At 42.5% G+C, this 18023-nt stretch overlaps 1 protein-coding gene and 1 long non-coding RNA gene across 2 annotated transcripts in view; both read right to left on the bottom strand.

The window, feature by feature from the left end:
* Positions 1-18023, bottom strand: part of FRMD4B (FERM domain containing 4B) — a 228034-nt gene that overhangs the window by 173632 nt on the left and 36379 nt on the right. The window lies entirely within an intron of this gene.
* Positions 8758-11467, bottom strand: LOC105515352. The gene is made up of 2 exons (XR_001002307.1): positions 11384-11467; positions 8758-9328 (listed from the first exon to the last, which is right to left on the bottom strand). It is a non-coding gene; the product is annotated as an uncharacterized LOC105515352 (long non-coding RNA).

The following is an 18023-nucleotide window of genomic DNA, read 5'->3' as shown; positions in this document are numbered from 1 at the left end:
AGAAATTGATGGAGTGAACTTATATTGGACCACTGCTCTTGATCAAGTGGCTCCCAGTAGAGACTGGAGGGCTGCTGGTGTTTTCTAAACATTTAACCTCATGCTCCTTTCTGCCTGACAGAGTTTGGGAGAAAGTAAACAAGAAAGGCTGGCCAGTCAATGGACAGCCATTGTTGCAGCTCTAATGCCAACCTGGCAAGCAATTCCAGCCAGCTTCGGGCAGACATTCCCTGGGGAGGGCATTCTCATAAATGACAATCCCTTATCAGATTCTAGCCTGATCTCATAAGCCTGGTGAAAAGAAAAGCCAGGTTTTAAAGGAAGAAAGAAAAATACAGAAGCAAAGCAACTTATTAAGCCTGGAGCTGAAGGCCATCAGGAGACACCAGCCTGGTGTCAATGAGACGTGCACAGGATTTAGAGCCAGGAGGTTTGGGTTTGTGTCCCAGCCCTGCTATCTATCTAGGAGAATATCATGGTCTCTCTAAATCTCAGTTTCTACCCCTATGAAACGGGAAGGATAAAAAATCAGTCTCATTTGGGTTTGCCTCTTGTATTAAGGCAGGTTGAACTTATTATAAACTCTACCTTAGAAGCACAGATGATAATTGTATCATCAGTAATACACCATTTATTGAGTATAGGTTAGGTGTTAGGGTCTGTGCTAAGTGCTTGACATGTATTACCAGTTTACCCTTACCCTCGTGCCATGAGTACTATTATTAGAGGAAATAATGTCTAAGCTATTGAGTACTATCTTGTTCTCCAGAAATGGTTATTTTAATTTGCTTAAGTGCTTATTTTTCCCAAGAAAAAAGTTTTCTTAGAATATTGTTATTTGAGACAAGGTCTCTCTCTCTATCACCCAGGCTGGAGTATAGTGGTACGACCATAGCTCACTGTAGTTTCAGCCTCCTGGGCTCAAGCAGTCCTCCCACCTCAGCCTCCCAAGTAAATGGAACTACAGGTGCACACCATCACACCTGGCTAATGAATTTTTTTTTTTTTTTCTTTGTAGAGACAGGGTGTCACTATGTTGCCTAGGCTAGTCTTGAACTCCTGGGCTCAAGTGATCCTCCTGCCTCAGCCTCCCATAGTGCTGGGATTACAGGCATGAGCCACCATGGCCAGCCTCTTCTACATTATTAAGACACTAAGCTGTCATATTTAAACTGACAATCAACCCACCAGTTAAACCCTGGAGAGACCCAAAAACCTAATAGCTGGGGATTCATTTAATCTTATTTTGCTAGTGATAATCAACAGACTAAATTATAACCACCATTTTTAGCTGTCCATATGTCCAAAGCTGGGGAAGGAAGGTGGTAAACTCTAACACCTTATTTGATTGTGACCAGTCATGTCTTGGGCAAGGATACCTTTGTTCTTACCTACATAAAATGCAAGTTAATATGTGTTGATGGCTTTGTCTATGTCATCGGCTTTTACATACATTTTCTCCATTGAGCTCTCAAACCTACCCTGTGAAGCAGATAGTTTCCACAATCTCAGATTCCAGGAGGTTGAGAATAACTTGTCTGAGGTCCCACAGTTTATAAGGGGCTGGGCCAAGCTCAAAAAGGTGCTCAACAAACATGAGAGGGAAAAATCAGGGCATATATCTACATGGAAGAAACTGCAGTGAAAAGCAAGATTCTCTTTACATTCTGACTGTGCTTTTCCAATTAGAAACTCATACTAGGCACCAAGAAGAGACTGTCAAATGTTTATTTTCAGAAAAATATGCAGGATATTTCTGCTGTTCCTCTCCTGAAAGAAACAGCCTCGTTGCTTAAAACCAGTTGTTAGGCTGTATTTTTAGACGTCATGGTACAGTATCAATGAGTCAAAAATAAAAAAAATTTAAAAAAAAAGGGAGGGCACAGATACTGTAAACAGGAAAAGTCACAAAAATGGAACCAAGAAAAGCTGAGAGCACAGGCTGTGGGTTGGGGGTGGGGGGATTTTCATTTTCATCTGCAGTTCAGGTTAACCAGAAATGAAAGTTCTCCAGTTGCCTTGTAGAAAATGGAAATTTTGGCTTCAGTGATTATGCAAGTAGCAGACACCCTGTGGTCTGGAAACTTTTTGCTTTGCCAACTGTCAGTTTTCTCTTTTCCCGTGAAAAACAACCTGTAGTAAGGAGCAAAAAAGTACTGTGTCTTTCAGAAACGTAAAAGTCTCGAGTGTAACTTGTGTGAAGAGCTATTGAAAATAAACTGCAGTACTTGTAATTTAAAGATATTCTAGGTATTGTCTATTCATGGTATAATACATTTGGAAATCCTGGGCTCAATGGAAGCCACTCACAAAGCAAACAAATCACATATTTAGTCCTGAGAACCTAAGAATTGACAAAAATTAATTAGAAAATCAGAATCAACTTTACATTAATTTTGGAGTACATGCTTACTGTCACAGTTTTCATGTTTCAATTTTTCATCAACCCTGTTAGAATGTCTCTGATTTATGCTTTTCCAAGTCTCTTTATTTTTTGTGACTCATGTATAGGTAGAGGCTGATATAAGCCCTCCTTAGGGAGTTTATAATTAAGACAAATGGATTGTATTAGGTCCAGAGTCCTAGCCTATCTCTGATTTGTTGGTAGAAACATCATATTTGGGTAAGGGTTTTAGAAAAGCATCACCAAATTGTAAAAACAGAAAAATCAAACTCATTTGGGACATACAGAAAAATTCTTAATCTTAACATCCAGGATTTGTTTCACTATCACAGAAGAAATATTTCCTTTCAACTTACAGGTTCCTATTATTTAGTTATGAAACTTCCTTGACCCCTAATGCAGGCTGTGTTTTCAAATGGGATTCAGACTTTTTTGAAGCTAATGTGGGATTCAAAGATTAAAAAAGAAACAAAACTGGAAGCCACAGGTCAGGAGAACACAGAAATATGAAAAAGGAGTAAAAAAAAAAAAAAATTTCTTGGCAAGCACCAGGGAATACAACTGGGGGGAAAGATCTTTTGAGAGACAGAATGGTGGTGGAGAGTCGGCTCTTGGCCACTCACAAAAGTCCACTGTCCCATTTTCAAGCTGGTTGTTAGGTACAACCAATATTAAAGTACATGAACTTACAATGAAATAAATTGAATTAAAAGCAAAAGTAATAAAACTCTTCACTTTCCAATTGTTTTATTACATTTACTATGACCTTTGCTCTTGTGGTTATTGAATCTGCATGGCAGTAATACCATTTAATAATATGCTACTGCTCATCTCTTCCCAGATCAGTAAGTCAGTCAAGGAGAGAGTATTTATACCACAGAAAATGGCAAGTGCTGCAAATCAGTGTCCTTTTTTCCCCAGAGTTGGTTGTGTCAGAGGTGTTCGCACTGGAGTGACTCCATCTTGAATAGGACTTGGGTAAAATAAGGCTGGGACCTACTGGGCTGTATTCGCAGGAGGTCAGGCATTCTTAGTCACAGGATGAGATAGGAGGTCAGCAGGGCTGGTATCACGAGATACAGGTCATAAAGACTCAGCTGATAAAACAGGACGCAGCAAAGAAGCCAGCCAAAACCCACCAAAACCAAGAAGGTGAGGAAAAAAGACCTCTGGTAGTCCTCACTGCTCATTATACGCTAATTATAACGCAATAGCATACTTTAAAACACTCTCACCAGCACCATGACAGTTTACAAATGCCATGGCAACGTCCAGAAGTTACCCTATATCATCTAAAAAGGGAAGGAACCCTCATTTCTGGGAACTGCCTGCCCGTTTCCTGGAAAATTCATGAATAATCCACCCCTTGTTTAGCATATGATCAAGAAATAATCATAAAAATAGCCATCTAGCAGCTCTCGGTGCTACTCTGCCTATGGAGTAGCCATTCTTTTGTTTCTTTACTTCTCTAATAAACTTGCTTTCACTTTACTCTATGGACTCATCATAAATTCTTTCCTGCTTGAGATCTAAGAACCCTCTCTTGGGCTCCAGATCAGGACCACTTTCCGGTAACAGCTGAGAAACATTTACCAGCATGCCAGTGGAGAAAGTGATAGTCAGAACACTCAGGATGTGGAGGCCATTGAAAGACCACGTGATAAAGAGGAACAGAGGCTTCAGGTTTAGAGAAAATTGTGTTCGAAGCCCAGCTTACTTAACTTCAGTAGGACTTACTATTTTAAATCTCTAAAATAGATTTACTAATACCTTCCAGGGTTGTTGTGCCCAGAACTTGGCAAACAGAGACCAGCATAAAGGTGACTGTTACAATTTATTTTTTTATTTTTATTTTTATGTTTTGAGACAGAGTCTCACTCTGTCACCCAGGCTGGAGTGGAATAGCGCAGTCTCTGCCCACTGTAACATCTGCCTCCCAGATTCAAGCAATTCTTCTACCTCAGCCTCTCAAGTTGGCTGGGACTACAGGCATGCACCACTATGCCAAGCTATTTTTTTTTTTTTTTTAGAAGGAGTCTCACACTTTTGCCTGGGCTGGAGTGCAATGGTGTGATCTTGGCTTGCTGCAACCTCCGCCTCCCAGGTTCAAGCGATTCTCCTGCCTCAGCCTCCCAAGTAGCTGGGGTTATAGGCGCCTGCCACGACGCCCGGCTAATTTTTTTTTGTATTTTCAGTAGAGACAGGGTTTCACTATGTTGGCCAGGCTGGTCTCGAACTCCTGACCTCAGGTGATCTGCCTGCCTCAGCCTCCCAAAGTGCTGGGATTTGTTATAATTTATTATTGGGTACTGGGCTTAATACCTGGCTGATGAAATAATTTGTACAATAAATCCCTGTGACACGAGTTTACCTGTGTAACAAATCTTCACATGTACCCCCTGAACCTAAAAGTTAAAAATAAATTTATTATTATACTTCAAGAAATCCACAGTGCATAGCTCATTGATGAAGGTCTCCTGACCTTGGATGGAAACTCTAATATCAGATCCTCCATGTCATTTGCCTTTCCAGCTCTTTTGCCACTGGAATGTAAGTTCCAAAAATGCGGAGATTTGTTTCATTTCCTGGTGTTTTCCTAGCCCCTAAGACAGTACTTAGCTCCTCCTGGGGCTCAATAAATATTTGTGGAATGAACAAATGAGTCAATTTTCCTTCATTTCCATCTCCTGCTCCACTTCTGAGTTTTCTACCAATTTCTTCTTTGAAGCTGAATGACTCCTTTGTCTTTTTTTTTTTAAATATTGTATATATTCAAGGTATACAACATTACGTTTTGATTCTTTTGCCTTTTTTTTTTGAGATAGAGTCTCACTCTGTCACCCAGGCTGGAGTGCAATGGGGCGATCTCGGCTCACTGCAACCTCTGCCTCCTGGTTTCAAACGATTCTCCTGTCTTAGCCTCCTGAGTAGCTGGGATTACAGGCACATGGAAACATACCTGGCTAATTTTTGTATTTTTAGTAGAGACAGCGTTTCACCATGTTGGTCAGGCTGGTCTTGAACTTCTGACCTCGTGATCCATCCGCCTCAGCCTCCCACAGTTCTGGGATTACAGGCGTGAGCCACCCCACCCAGCCGCCTTTTTTTTTTTTTTTTTTTAAATTATCTATGTATTTTACAATAGAGACAGGGTCTCACTATGTTGCGCAGTCTGGTTTTGAACTCCTGGGCTTAAGTGATCCTCCCGCCTCAGCCTCCCAAAGTGCTGGGATTACAGGTGTGAGCCACCACGCCTGGCCTCTTTTGCCACTTAATTGCTAGATGCCTCCCAGTTGTGTTGCTGCTATCTTTCTGGAATCTTTTCCCTGCTGAAGGAGGCTGCCATGACCGTAAAGCACCGGTGGAAGATGTTTCCAGCTTTTTCATTCACAAGCAGATTTGAGCACATGTCATTATGCTCTGTCGGCAAGTTTCTCCCACTTCTGTTCTGCTCTATTCTAATCTCAGTTCCGTTCTGCCTCCATCAGAAGGGACGTGTCTTGTGAGAGGAAATCTCACCCAACACTCAAGGCTGTATCCAGGGAACCAAATATTTTCCCCCGTGTCCCTATCTCAAAGCTGTTTCTTAGACTTGCTCTTGAATACTATTTCTGAAGGGTGGGGAGGGTGGAGTGGGGTCACTTAAAAAAGTGTTGGTGCTTCTGGTAAGAGTGGCCTGGACAGGGGATTATGCAAACTCATTGAGGAGTCATTAAATTCCAGAATTTGAAATTTTGATCACTCTTGCTTTAGGCAGGGGGATAACGCTGGATGCAGCTGGCCACTCAGCCCCTCGGTGCAGGGCTGTGCTTGGGAGCAGCCCCTGGGGAGTCAGACAGGTATGATATCTGATCCTGGCCTGCCCTCTAACTAAAGCTGGTGACTTTAGGCAAGCCATGTATCCTCCCTGAGTAGCAGCTGTGAAATGGAGATAATTTTGCCTAGTGCACTGTTAGCATTCCACATTATTACTTTTTAAAGTATGGTGTGTTATTTAAGAAGTGTGAGGGTCAAGAGCACAGACTTGGACTTAAATCCCAGCTCTGCTCTATACACCTGTATGACCTTGTATCGCTTACCTCACTTCTCTTGACCCTTGGCTTTCTTGTCTGAAAATGGAGAAACTCACAGCACACTCACTTCCCAGGGCTGGGTGGCTCACATGAGATAAGATATATAAAATATTTGGCAGAGTACACACTGTATAAATGGTAATATTAATATTTGTTAATAATAATATACTTTTCACTAATAAAAATCAAGCAATTGGCTGGGCGTGGTGGCTCATGCCTGTAATCCCAGCACTTTGGGAGGCCGAGGCAGGTGGATCAAGAGGTCGGGGATTCAAGACTAGCCTGGTCAAGATGATGAAACCCCGGTTCTACTAAAAAATACAAAACTTAGCCAGGTGCGGTGGCTGGCGCCTGTAATCCCAGTTACTTGGGAGGCTGAGGCAGAGAATTGCTTGAACCGAGGAGGCCGGAGGTTGCAGTGAGCCGAGATCATGCCATTGCATTCCAGTCTGGGTGACAGTGAGACTCCATCTCAAAAAAAACAAACAAACAAACACTAAGCAATTGATACAGACTCCTTCAGGATGAATGCTCCCAAAGGCCATGTTCAGGTGCCGGGCAGGTGGTGAGCAGGTTCCACTCTGTCCCTGGACCTTGCAGAAGAGAAGGGAGCAGGCAGGTATGGCCACACACAAACCTAGTCTGAATGTTCCATCATCACCTCGCCTGTCTGGAGTGCCTTAAATTTTCAGTGCTTTCACCTCTATTTCCTCTTTTGAACTTTACAAGGAGTCTCAATGTGCCAGAAATGTCATATCCCCATTTTACAGATGAGGTCACTGAGGCCCAAAGAAGCAGCTACTCAGAGAGGGCACATGGCTTGCCTGAAGTCACTGGCTACTTAGAGGGAGGTCAAGATCAGGTATCATACCTGTCTGACTCCCCAGGGACTTCTTCCTCCCTTGTGGTCACAAAGGTAAATGAGACAAGACTCCTGATAGCTGTTCCTTTCTTTCTTTTCTTTTTCTTTATGTATTTTGAGACAGGGTCTCACTCCATCGCCCAGGCTGGAGTGCAGTGGTGCAATCATGACTCACTGCAGCCTTGAACTCCTGAGCTCAAATGATCTTCCTACTTCAGCTTCCCCAGTAGCTAGGACTACAGGTGTGCACCACCACACTTGGCCACTTTTTTTTTTTTTTTTTGTAGAGATGGGGTCTTGCAATTTTGCCCAGGCTGTTCTCAAACTCCTGGGCTCCAACAATCCTCCCGCCTTGGCCTCCCAAAGTGCTGGGATTACAGGCATTATCCACGGTGCCCAGCCAGGAACTCCTTTTTTCTATCGCCTCAAACCATCTCCTGGTCCTTAATAAGAGCATTCACCAAAAAGCAGAGTTTAAAAATATCAAACTAAGACATAAGCCAGTTCCTGTATGCAATGCTTCATCTTGTGCCTTTTACAGTGGGAAGCCTTTCCATCACATTAAACTAGAATTGTAAGCTGAACGCAGCTCTCCCAAACCAGGGATGCTTTTGGGAATCTGCAGTGCTCCATCGTTATGGTCTTGGCTGCCTCGATGGCTCAGCCTGCCAGTCCCTGAAGCCTTTTATTAGACTGCTGTAGTCAATGAAAAAAATACACACTTTTTTAAAAAATTGGAGAATTCGGCAACAGTCCTGGAGATAAAAGCTCTGGTTTTTCTGGCTTATCAACTATTCCAACTACTGTCAGAGTCCTGAAGGCTTTAGTGCACTGGAGCAAGGAAGAGTTTCATCAAAGAGAAATGATTTGCTTAAACAAGAAAAGGGAATCCCGTGGTGCAGACAGGGATGGAACATGGAAAAAAAAAGATATGAACCTGGAAAAGTCAAATGAGCCATATCACCCCCAGATTTCCAGGAATATTTTGGTTGAGAATTAGAAATCCTTGTAGAACTGTCAGTTTTTTTCCATTACAATGGTCTCTGTGTTACAGCCAATTTGAGTTCTGGTTAGTTGCTACAGAAATTCATAGGTACCTCTTCTGCAGCACAGGAGTAAGTTATTAATTAAACTTTAAAAACATAGGGGACAATCTGGACTGTTTTTTCCCTATAATTGGCAATTACTCTATTTTATCATTCTTTCTTCTGATTACATAATAAAATAAACCATTTCCATCAAATCGTGAACACGGTCCATTTTGCTGGCTTCATTCATTGTTTTGTTGGCTTTCCAGTGAATGACTATTTTTTGAGCACCTATTCTGTGCCAGGTTTTTGAGGATAAAGTAGTGACTATACATTTTTGTTGGGGAGTGGGTGAGGGTGGGTGTCAGATAATTGAATCTTATGCCATAATTGAAGTGACCAGAAATTATTTTTCTTTTATTTACAGATCATGAGCTATGTCATTTAAAGCAAACTTCCCACTTCCCCAAGACAGCAGAGGCAAGGCTAAAAAAGGGAAAATCTCTTGCATCCATCTCTAACAGGTCTCTCTACAATAACAGAAGTGTCTAGAGTGTGCTGGCCACTGGATATGGCTAACACTCTTAAGATAATGAGGCTATGATCAGGTGCATCAGCCTCAAGAAGAGGCTCCAGAAGAAGACAAAGCAGGCTGGCTTCACATCCTCTTTAATCACTGACTCTGTGGCCTTAGACACTTAAATAAGCTTTTTGAACCCCAGTCTCATTTGTAAAATGGGGGGATGATGTTACCCATAATCCTTAGCATAAAATCACCACTGAGGTCCCCCTCCGTCTCTTCCTCCTGGTTGTGATAGCCATGGGAGAAAATAAAATGATGGGGAGGCCAGGTGCGGTGGTTCACGCCTATAAATCCCAGCACTTTGGGAGGCGGAGGTGGGCGGATTGCTTGAGGCCAGGAGTTCAAGTCCAGCCTGGACAACACGGTGAAACCCTATTTCTACAAAAGAAATAAATAAATAAAAAAAATACAATGTGGGACTGAGATTAAATGATCTGGGGAATTTAGGGGGAAAATTTTGCTTCTTTGCTGTGCCTTTTGAGTAATTCAGAGGTTAAGCACTGTCATCTGTAGGCCCAGTTAACTGTGACAGCATTCTTCCTGCTAGGTACCTTCCATTCAATGACCCCTGGGTTTCAGTAGCTGCTAAATAGAGGATTTGAAGTCTGAGCACCTGAGTCCAAATCTTAGCTCCACTGCTTTATCCACTGTGTAATTAGCATCCATTCACAAATTCACAAATATTCATCAAGCTCTTATTGTGTTCCAGAGTTTATAATAGGCTCTGGGGACTCAACAGTGACACAAGCCAGAGAGTCAAGTGCTCCTCTCTCAAAGACTTGCCAGCAAAGGAGAAAGCCAGAAGACAAGCAAATCAAGCAACATACAGGGTGATTTCAGGTCGTGTTAAGTACCATGAAAATGAGAATACAGACTAATGTGATGGGGAGAGTTGTTATTTTAGACAGAGTAGGCTGTGTCAGTGGTTCACACCTGTAATCCCAGCACTTTTGGAGGTCGAGGAAGAAGGATCGCTTGAGCCCAGGAGTTTGAGGCCGCAGTGAGCTATGAGTTATGCCCTGAGCTATGAGTTATGGTCACACCACTCCACTCCAGCTTGGGTGACAGAGTGAGACACTCTCTAAAATGCTATAAATAAAGCAGTTAGGAAAGGGCTATTTGAGGAGGCAACATTTAGTCAGAAATAGCAATGATAAGGATTCAGCCTTGGCAGATCTGAGAAAAGCATATCACAGACAGAGGCCAACAAGTGCAAAGGCCCTGAGGCAGAACATACTTGGATTAAGACATTGTTGCATAACTCTTTTTTTTTTTTTCATTATTGCACTTTTATTTTTTTTCCCATGATGGAGTCTTGCTCTGTTGCCCAGGCTGGAGTGCAGTGGCGCGATCTCGGCTCACTGCAACCTCTGCCTCCCGGGTTCAATCAATTCTCCTGCCTCAGCCTCCTGAGTAGCTGGGATTACAGGCACGCAACACCATGCCCGGCTAATTTTTGCATCCTTGTTATCTGCCCACTTCGGCTTCCCAAAGTGTTGGGATTACAGGTATGAGCCACTGCACCTGGCCCGATAACTGCACTCTTAAGGAGCCTTTCTAGGCACTTTCCCCCCCCAATACCTTCCTCCCCCATGAAATGTTAATACCACAGATATACTTTATATCTTATCTGCTGGGCAGGACAGAGTTGTGGTTTTTTTGTTTTTTGGTTTTTTTCTTTGAGACAGAGTCTCGCTCTGTCACCCAGGCTGCGATCTCAGCTCACTGCAACCTCCACCTCCTAGGTTCAGGTGATTCTCCTACCTCAGTATCCTGAGTAGCTGGGATTACAGGTGCATGCCACCACGCCCGGATAATTTTTGTACTTTTAGTAGAGACAGGGTTTCACCATATTGGCCAGGCTGGTTTTGAACTCCTGACCTCAAGTGATCTGCCCACCTCAGCATCCCAAAGTGCTGGGATTATAGGTGTGAGCCACCACACCCCGCTGAGAACTGAGTTTTGTAGGCCTGAAATTTTAATACCGAAGATTTTCTTTACCCCTCAAGAACCAATTACAACTTCCCTTGGGGGTGAAGTCACCCTATGGAGAATGCACAATATAAGAAGAAAAAAAAAAAGGCAACAAATGTGGCTGGAGCTTGGTCACCAAGAGGGAGAGAACAAGAGACAAGCTTAGAGTTAATGAGGGGCTCATCAGTGGTTCTTGAAGTGTGGTCTTAGGACTCGCAGCAGCATCAACTGGAGCCTGTTAGGAATACAGAGTGGCACCCGGCAATCTGTGTGTTCACAGCCTTCCAGGTCACTCTCATGCCTGCTGAAGTCTGAAACCACTGGGCTAGATTCATGCACTGCATTGTAGGCCACGGTAAGAAGTATACAGTTTGTTTCAAATGCAGCAAAAAGCCAATGGAGGCTTTTAGGCACGGAGAAGATAATCTGGGGCTATTTATAAAGGATAACTCTGCTTACTGTGAGGAGACCAGACTGGAGTGGGTGAGGCAAAAATGGAAGAATGAGAAATAATCCAAAAGGCTTTTTGCACTGGTACTCATCTGTAAAATGGGCATGCAAACATGACCAACTTCATAAGGTTGTTGCGAAGATCAAATGAGTGAATACCCACAATGGCTTGGCCAGCTGTGGTGGCTCACTCCTGTAATCCCAGCACTTTGGGAGGCCGAAGTGGGTGGATCACATGAGGTCAGGAGTTCGAGACCAGCCTGGCCAACATGGAGAAACCCCGTCTCTACTAAAAGTACAAAAAAATTAGCCAGGCGTGGTGGCGCATGCCTGTCATCCCAGCTACTTTTGGAGGCTGAGGCAGAATTGCTTGAATCCGCGAGGCAGAGGTTGCAGTGAGCCAAGATCATGCCACTGCACTCCAGCCTGGGCAACAGAGTGAGACTGTCTCAAAAAACAAAAACAAACAAACACAATGGCAAAGACATGAAATCAACCTAAATGTTCGTTAATGGTAGAACAGATAAAGAAAGTGTGTCACATACATACCGTGGAATACTACACAGCCATACAAAAGTGAGATAATGTCCTTTGCAATAACATGAGTGGAGCTGGAGGTCATTATCATAAGTAAACTAATAAAGGCACAGAAACCCAAACACTGCATGTTCTCACCTGTAAGTGGGAGCTAAACATTGAGTACACATGGACACAAAGAAGGGAACAACAGACACCAAGGCCTACTTGAGGGTGGAGGGTAGGAAGAGGGTGAGGATCAAAAATCTACCTATTGAGTACTATGCTTATTACCTGAGTAACAAAATAATATGTACACCAAACCCCCATGATACTCAATTTATCTACAGAACCAACCTGTACATGTACTCCTGAAACTAAAATAAAAGTTAAAAAACAAAAAACACCAATAAAACCAAATTAGTGAATAGCTATAAATAACTTAGCATAGTGCCTGGCACATAGTAAGCACCCAATACCTATTAAAACTATTCTTCTCTGCCCCTTTGTTCTCTCTCCCAGACTCCTCATGGGTTAATATCCAAGCACAGATCCCTACACACCCCCTGCCATTTGCTTTAGATTCCTCTATTTATGCCAGTGTGACTGAGTCAGCTGGTCTGTGGGCTGGTAAAAGTGTAACATGTTTGCAAGCCTGCTTCAGGTCATGGTGAAGGTCCTGGTGTTCTGTTCAGTTTCCTTTCATTTTCTTTATTTTTTTTTCCTATGAGATTTAACTATTGACCTAGAAAATGAAACTTAATGTCAAACCCGAGTTTTATAATCAGTTCTATCATTAACTTTGGACAGTTTTTGCATCCATAAAATAAGAAGTTCCACATGTGGGGAAGCGACAGTGGAGAGTCAAGCATGGACTTTGGAATCAGGAAAACCTGTGTGCGAGACCTAACTCTGACACTAGCCGGTGGGACTTTGGACAACTCATTTAATCCCTTTTAGTTTGTTTCTTTATCTGAAAAATATGGAGAATGACAGTATCTGCCCCACAGAATTGAGAAGGCAACAGGAGAATTCGTGGAAAGCACCCAGCACAGTGCCTGGCACTCAGCGTTAGCCATGATGACTATTAATTACCGAACCTGTCACAGGAACGATGTAGCTACATGAACCATTAAGAAAAATAAATATATCCCAGAACTTAAAGTATAACAAAAAAATGAAAACAAAAAAGGCAAATATAGACCTGCAGGCCTCTAAAAAGGCGGAAAACATTTTGACTTGGGAGAGACGTCCATGGGACAAGTCAGCAAAACAGATGAAACATCCCCAGGCAGCCTGCTCTCCGTATCCACAATATTAAATTGATGTGAAATAATCCAGCCAGCTCAGGAGGACACCCTTCGGTGGCTTCATATCACAGGCATGCAGGTCCCCTGAGAGAGGATTCTTGACGGGGCAGTTTAACTTCAGAGCCAACCGATTAGGTTCTGATTGAACCTAACTCAATCAGAAAAAGGCTCCCATCCCCAAGGCAGCCTACCAAGCCTTGCACTGCGTGGTTCCTGCCCACTCTTCCCCTGGTCTTGTGTTAATTTCCTCTTACTCCCTGGGCCCCAGCCACATTGCCTTCCTCTGTAAGATCTCGTTTGTAGCTCAAGGCATGAGGGGGCGGGGAAAGTGCCTGACTAACCCAACTCATCTCTAAAAACATAGATTAAAAGTCATTATTTCTGTTTTTTATTTTTTTAAAACTTTTAGGCTCAGGGGTACATGTACAGGTTTGTTATAAAGGTAAACTCACATCATGGGGGTTTAGTGTACAGATGATTTCATCACACAGGTACTAAGCATAGTACAGTACCCGATGGTTATTTTTTCTGATACTCTCCCTCCTCCCACCCTCTACCCTTGCCTTGGTGTCTGTTGTTCCCCTCTTTGTGTCCTGTGTTCTCATTATTTAGCTCCCACTTATAAGTGAGAACATATGATATTTGGTTTTCTGCATTAATTGGCTAAGGATAATGGCCTCTAGCTCCATCGATGTTTTTGCAAAGGATGTGATCTTGTTCTAAAAGTCATGTTTTCATAGGAGTCGTCGTGCAGTGGTTATGGGTGAAGATCCTGCAGTCAGACCACCCAGGGTTCAAATCATGGCTTAGATGGTTTGCTAGTGTCACCACCATGCGCAGACGACTTCATCTCTTTGTTACCTGGTTTCCTGATCTGCATCAATGGAGGTAACACACTATGAGGTTTAAGTGAGCTGATGCACACAGAGTGTTTCGAATAGTTTTGGGTTCCATAGCTCTTACTATGAGCTTAATTGTCTTTTAGTTCTCTATACTTCTTTGTTGCATCAGTTTTCACAATTGTGATTAAATAATGATGTACTTTGTTATTTAATGTCTGCCTCTAGGTACTTTGTCTTGCTAACCACTGTACCCTCAGCTTATAGCATGCACTTTGCCAAAGAGGCTACTCAATAAAAAATAAATAACAAATGGAGTTGCATAATAAAAAAAATGGAGTTGCAAACAATAATTAAAAAATGGAGTTGCATATAAAATAAAAAATAAAAATGGAGTTGCATATTCATTTTACAAAAATTGGGAAGACACCATAGCACTCTTTTTCATACATACTAGTTAAAAGTATCACTGATTGATCAATGGTTTCTTTCAAAAAGAAGGAAAAAAGAATACTGTAAAGCAAGATGAGTGAGGCTCCTTGGACCTCAGTCCTTGTTCTAATGAAGAGGGCTGTTTGCATCTCAAGGTGGGCACTAGGAGATGTGCAGTTACCACAAACAACCTCCTATTCTTCCAACTCAAATGCAGTGGTTACTGAAAAAAAATCTCTGCAGATTTACAGATGAATCCCCTAAAGCCAGATGACTGTTCTAATGGTGAATATAGCAATTACTTTCAGGTCCCACTAGAGTGACCTCACTCTCAACTCAACACAAGGCCAAATACCAAGAGAGAATCGGCCTCCTCTGCACCTGCTGTTGCTAAAGGTATGATTCCTGCTCCCAGAGGAACAGTATAAATAGCTGCAGGAGTGGAGGTGGCAAGGCTTGCTCTTACATCCTAAATACCTTCCATAGAGCCCAAGTCAATTATAGGACAGCACACTTCTGGCAGGCTCAAATACACTTAGGTGCTAAAGAGTTCCAGAAAACCTTGTTTCTTGGGCATTGCTATGATTTGTAGTCCCTCCAAAATTCAGGTGTTGCCAATGTCTGTAGTATTAAGAGGCAGGGCCTTTAGGAGGTGATTAAGCCTTGAAGGTTGCTCTCTCTACTTAATGGGATTAAAGCCCTTATAAAATAGACTTCATGCAGCATTTGGCAAGCTTGCCTTTTTGCCTTTTGCCATGTGAGGATATAGCAAGACGGCCCTTAACAAACTGAGTGCCAGCACCTTGATCTTAGATGTCCCAGCCTCACACTGTGAAAAATAAATTTCTGCTCTTTATAAATTACTGAGTTGCAGTTACTCTGTTGTAGCAGCACAAAATGGACTAAGACAGGCATCACACACAAAGGCCAAATAGTTTCTCACCATTTCTCTGAAAGACACACACGGCTCACTTAGGGCTGTAGTTCTTAAGCTGTGACCTCTCGCAGGTCTACTAATGACATTAGAGAAGCTTGCAAATACTTCCCCCCATAAAGATAGGCAAAATATGTTAATGAGAATCTTTCCAGGAAGACTTTTTATAACTTCCTGGACCCAGATTTGTATTCGGTCCATGTCCTTAAAGTGATTGAGAAACCGGTCCTTAAAAAGATGAACACTTGACCTGAAGGCAAGACCAAAGTCTGCAATGGACATACTGTGATTACTTATTTGTGAACTTTTGCCCAGTGAAATCCAGACAAAGTGCAGAGTCAAGTGATCTCATGTGTCCAAGTGACAGAACGCCGATGGGATATCCAGACACTGTCAAGATGCAGAGAGATTCAAATGTGGGCTAATGAATAACTGGTTTCTATTTATATTATTATGAACATTACAGGCCCTGAAAAAAGATTACCCATTCATTACTTTGTACACTCAATCTTCTGATCGTGTCTAAATATTTTTATGACACCACTGTCATCATTTGCCATATTTGGGATAGTTGTATGATAATATTGTTAAACAAAAGTAACTGCCACTTATTAGGTACTCCAGTGCCAGATGCTAGCTCTAACCCCCTCAATAACATTAAAATGTAGTTTTAATTCTAAATTGATAGTAGTCTATATTATCTATAGTGATTAGATCAGGGTAATTAGTATACCCATCATTTCAAACATTTATCATTTCTTTGTGTTGGGAACATTCAATTTCCTCCTATTTGAAACTATATATTATTGCTAACTACAGTCACCCTATAGTGCTATACAACACTAGAACTTATTCCTCCTGTCTAGCTGTAATTTTGCATCCTTTAAAAGGAGGGATAGGGAGAAGGGATAGGGAGAGATTTGTTAAAAGGTAGTTTTAAAATATTTTATTTTATTTTATTTTTAGAGACAGAGTCTCGCTCTGTCACCCAGGCTGGAGTGCAGTGGCACAATCCATAGCTCACTGCAGCCTCGAACTCCTGGGATCAAGCGATCCTCCTGCTTCAACCTCCCAAGTTGCTGGGACTACAGAGGCACGCCACCACACCTGCCTAATTTTAAAAATTTTTGTAGAGATAGGGTCTTGCTATGTTGCCCAGGCTGGTTTTGACCTCCTGGCCTCAAGCGATCTTCCTGTTTCAACCTCCAAAGTGCTGGAATTGAAGGCATGAGCCACTGCATTAGGCTGAAAAGGTAGTTTTAATTACCCCCATCAGAAGCCCAGAGGGGAGGTCACTTAGTTTGTAAATGACAAAGTAGGATTTACATGCAAAGCCTCATGCTAACACTCCACTCTGGACACTTCCTCTCTTTGTCTGTTTAGTGTGGATACAGCCTGTCAAAAACAGAATTTTTAACCATGGACTCCTGAATGCTTTAGGGTTACTGTTTGTTTGTCTTAGTTCACATTATTCAATTCTTACCTGGGTATACCCCTGTCAATTTAATCTCTTGACCTAAAAATCATATTAATTAAACTCCACTACTTACAGCCATTTTGTCTTAACAGCTTTTTTTTTTGAGACAGGGTCTCGCTCTGTCACCCAGGCTGAAGGGCAGTGGGGCGATCCTGACTCACTGCAACCTCCGCCTCCTGGGTTCAAGCAATTCTCCTGCCTCAGCCTCCTGAGTAACTGGGATTACCGGTGCGTGCCATGATGCCCGGCTAATTTTTGTAGTTTTAGTAGAGACGGGGTCTCACCACATTGGCCAGGCTGGTATCAAACTCCTGGTCTCAAGTGATCTGACCGCCTCAGCCTCCCAAAGTGCTGGGATTACAGGCATGAGCCACCACACCCGGCTCGTCTTAACAGTTTCTATACTCCCCAACAGTGAGTTGCAAATGAACTAAAAGTCAAGCTTGTAAGAGCTACAGAGAGTCACTGGAGAATTCCTATTTATATTCCCCAGCTGGTCATGGCCTCATAAGTATAGTGGCTGCCTCTTATTCAGCTCTGTAAGCCAAAGTCTGACACATTGCTGGTGCAGTACATACCCAGAAAATATGTGTTGACTTTGAAATAATTTGGAATCCAAGGGCCAGTGTCAAATTTCAGTTTAAGTTGCATCCATTACCAAAGATCCTGATTTCTTCCTAGACAGCATCTCAATGTCTGACTCCAATTAGTGGCATCAGTAATTTCTCCATTTCCAACCTTGCCTTACTTAGTTTTTCCCTATCCATATACTGCCAGTGGCTCCACAGGCATCTGGGCCATTTTAGTCTGTGCCCTGAACTTCTTTCTATGTGAAAAGGAGAATATCAGTGGAAAGGAAGAAAGAAGGGGGAGAAAAAGGAGAGAAGGAGGGAGGAAAGGAAGGGAAAGAGGGAGAGAGATGGAGGTAAACAGAGTGACAGATAGAGCTGTAATATATCTGGGTAATAGGGAAGTAACTACAAATAATTAGGAGTTACAGAGCATTTCTAAGCTGAAAAATAGCCTCAGCATTAGTCTAATCCCTTCACTCATCAATGTGGATTCTGAGGACTGAATAGGAAAAATTAGCTCCCGAGACCACATAGCTTGTCAGTAAGTGGCAGAGTTAGACCTGGAGTCC

Source organism: Colobus angolensis, unplaced genomic scaffold, assembly GCF_000951035.1.
Source record: "Colobus angolensis palliatus isolate OR3802 unplaced genomic scaffold, Cang.pa_1.0 Scaffold26, whole genome shotgun sequence".
NCBI lineage: Eukaryota > Metazoa > Chordata > Mammalia > Primates > Cercopithecidae > Colobus > Colobus angolensis.
The sequence above is the reverse complement of the archived record's forward strand: the minus strand, read 5'-3'. Positions and strand labels throughout refer to the sequence as shown.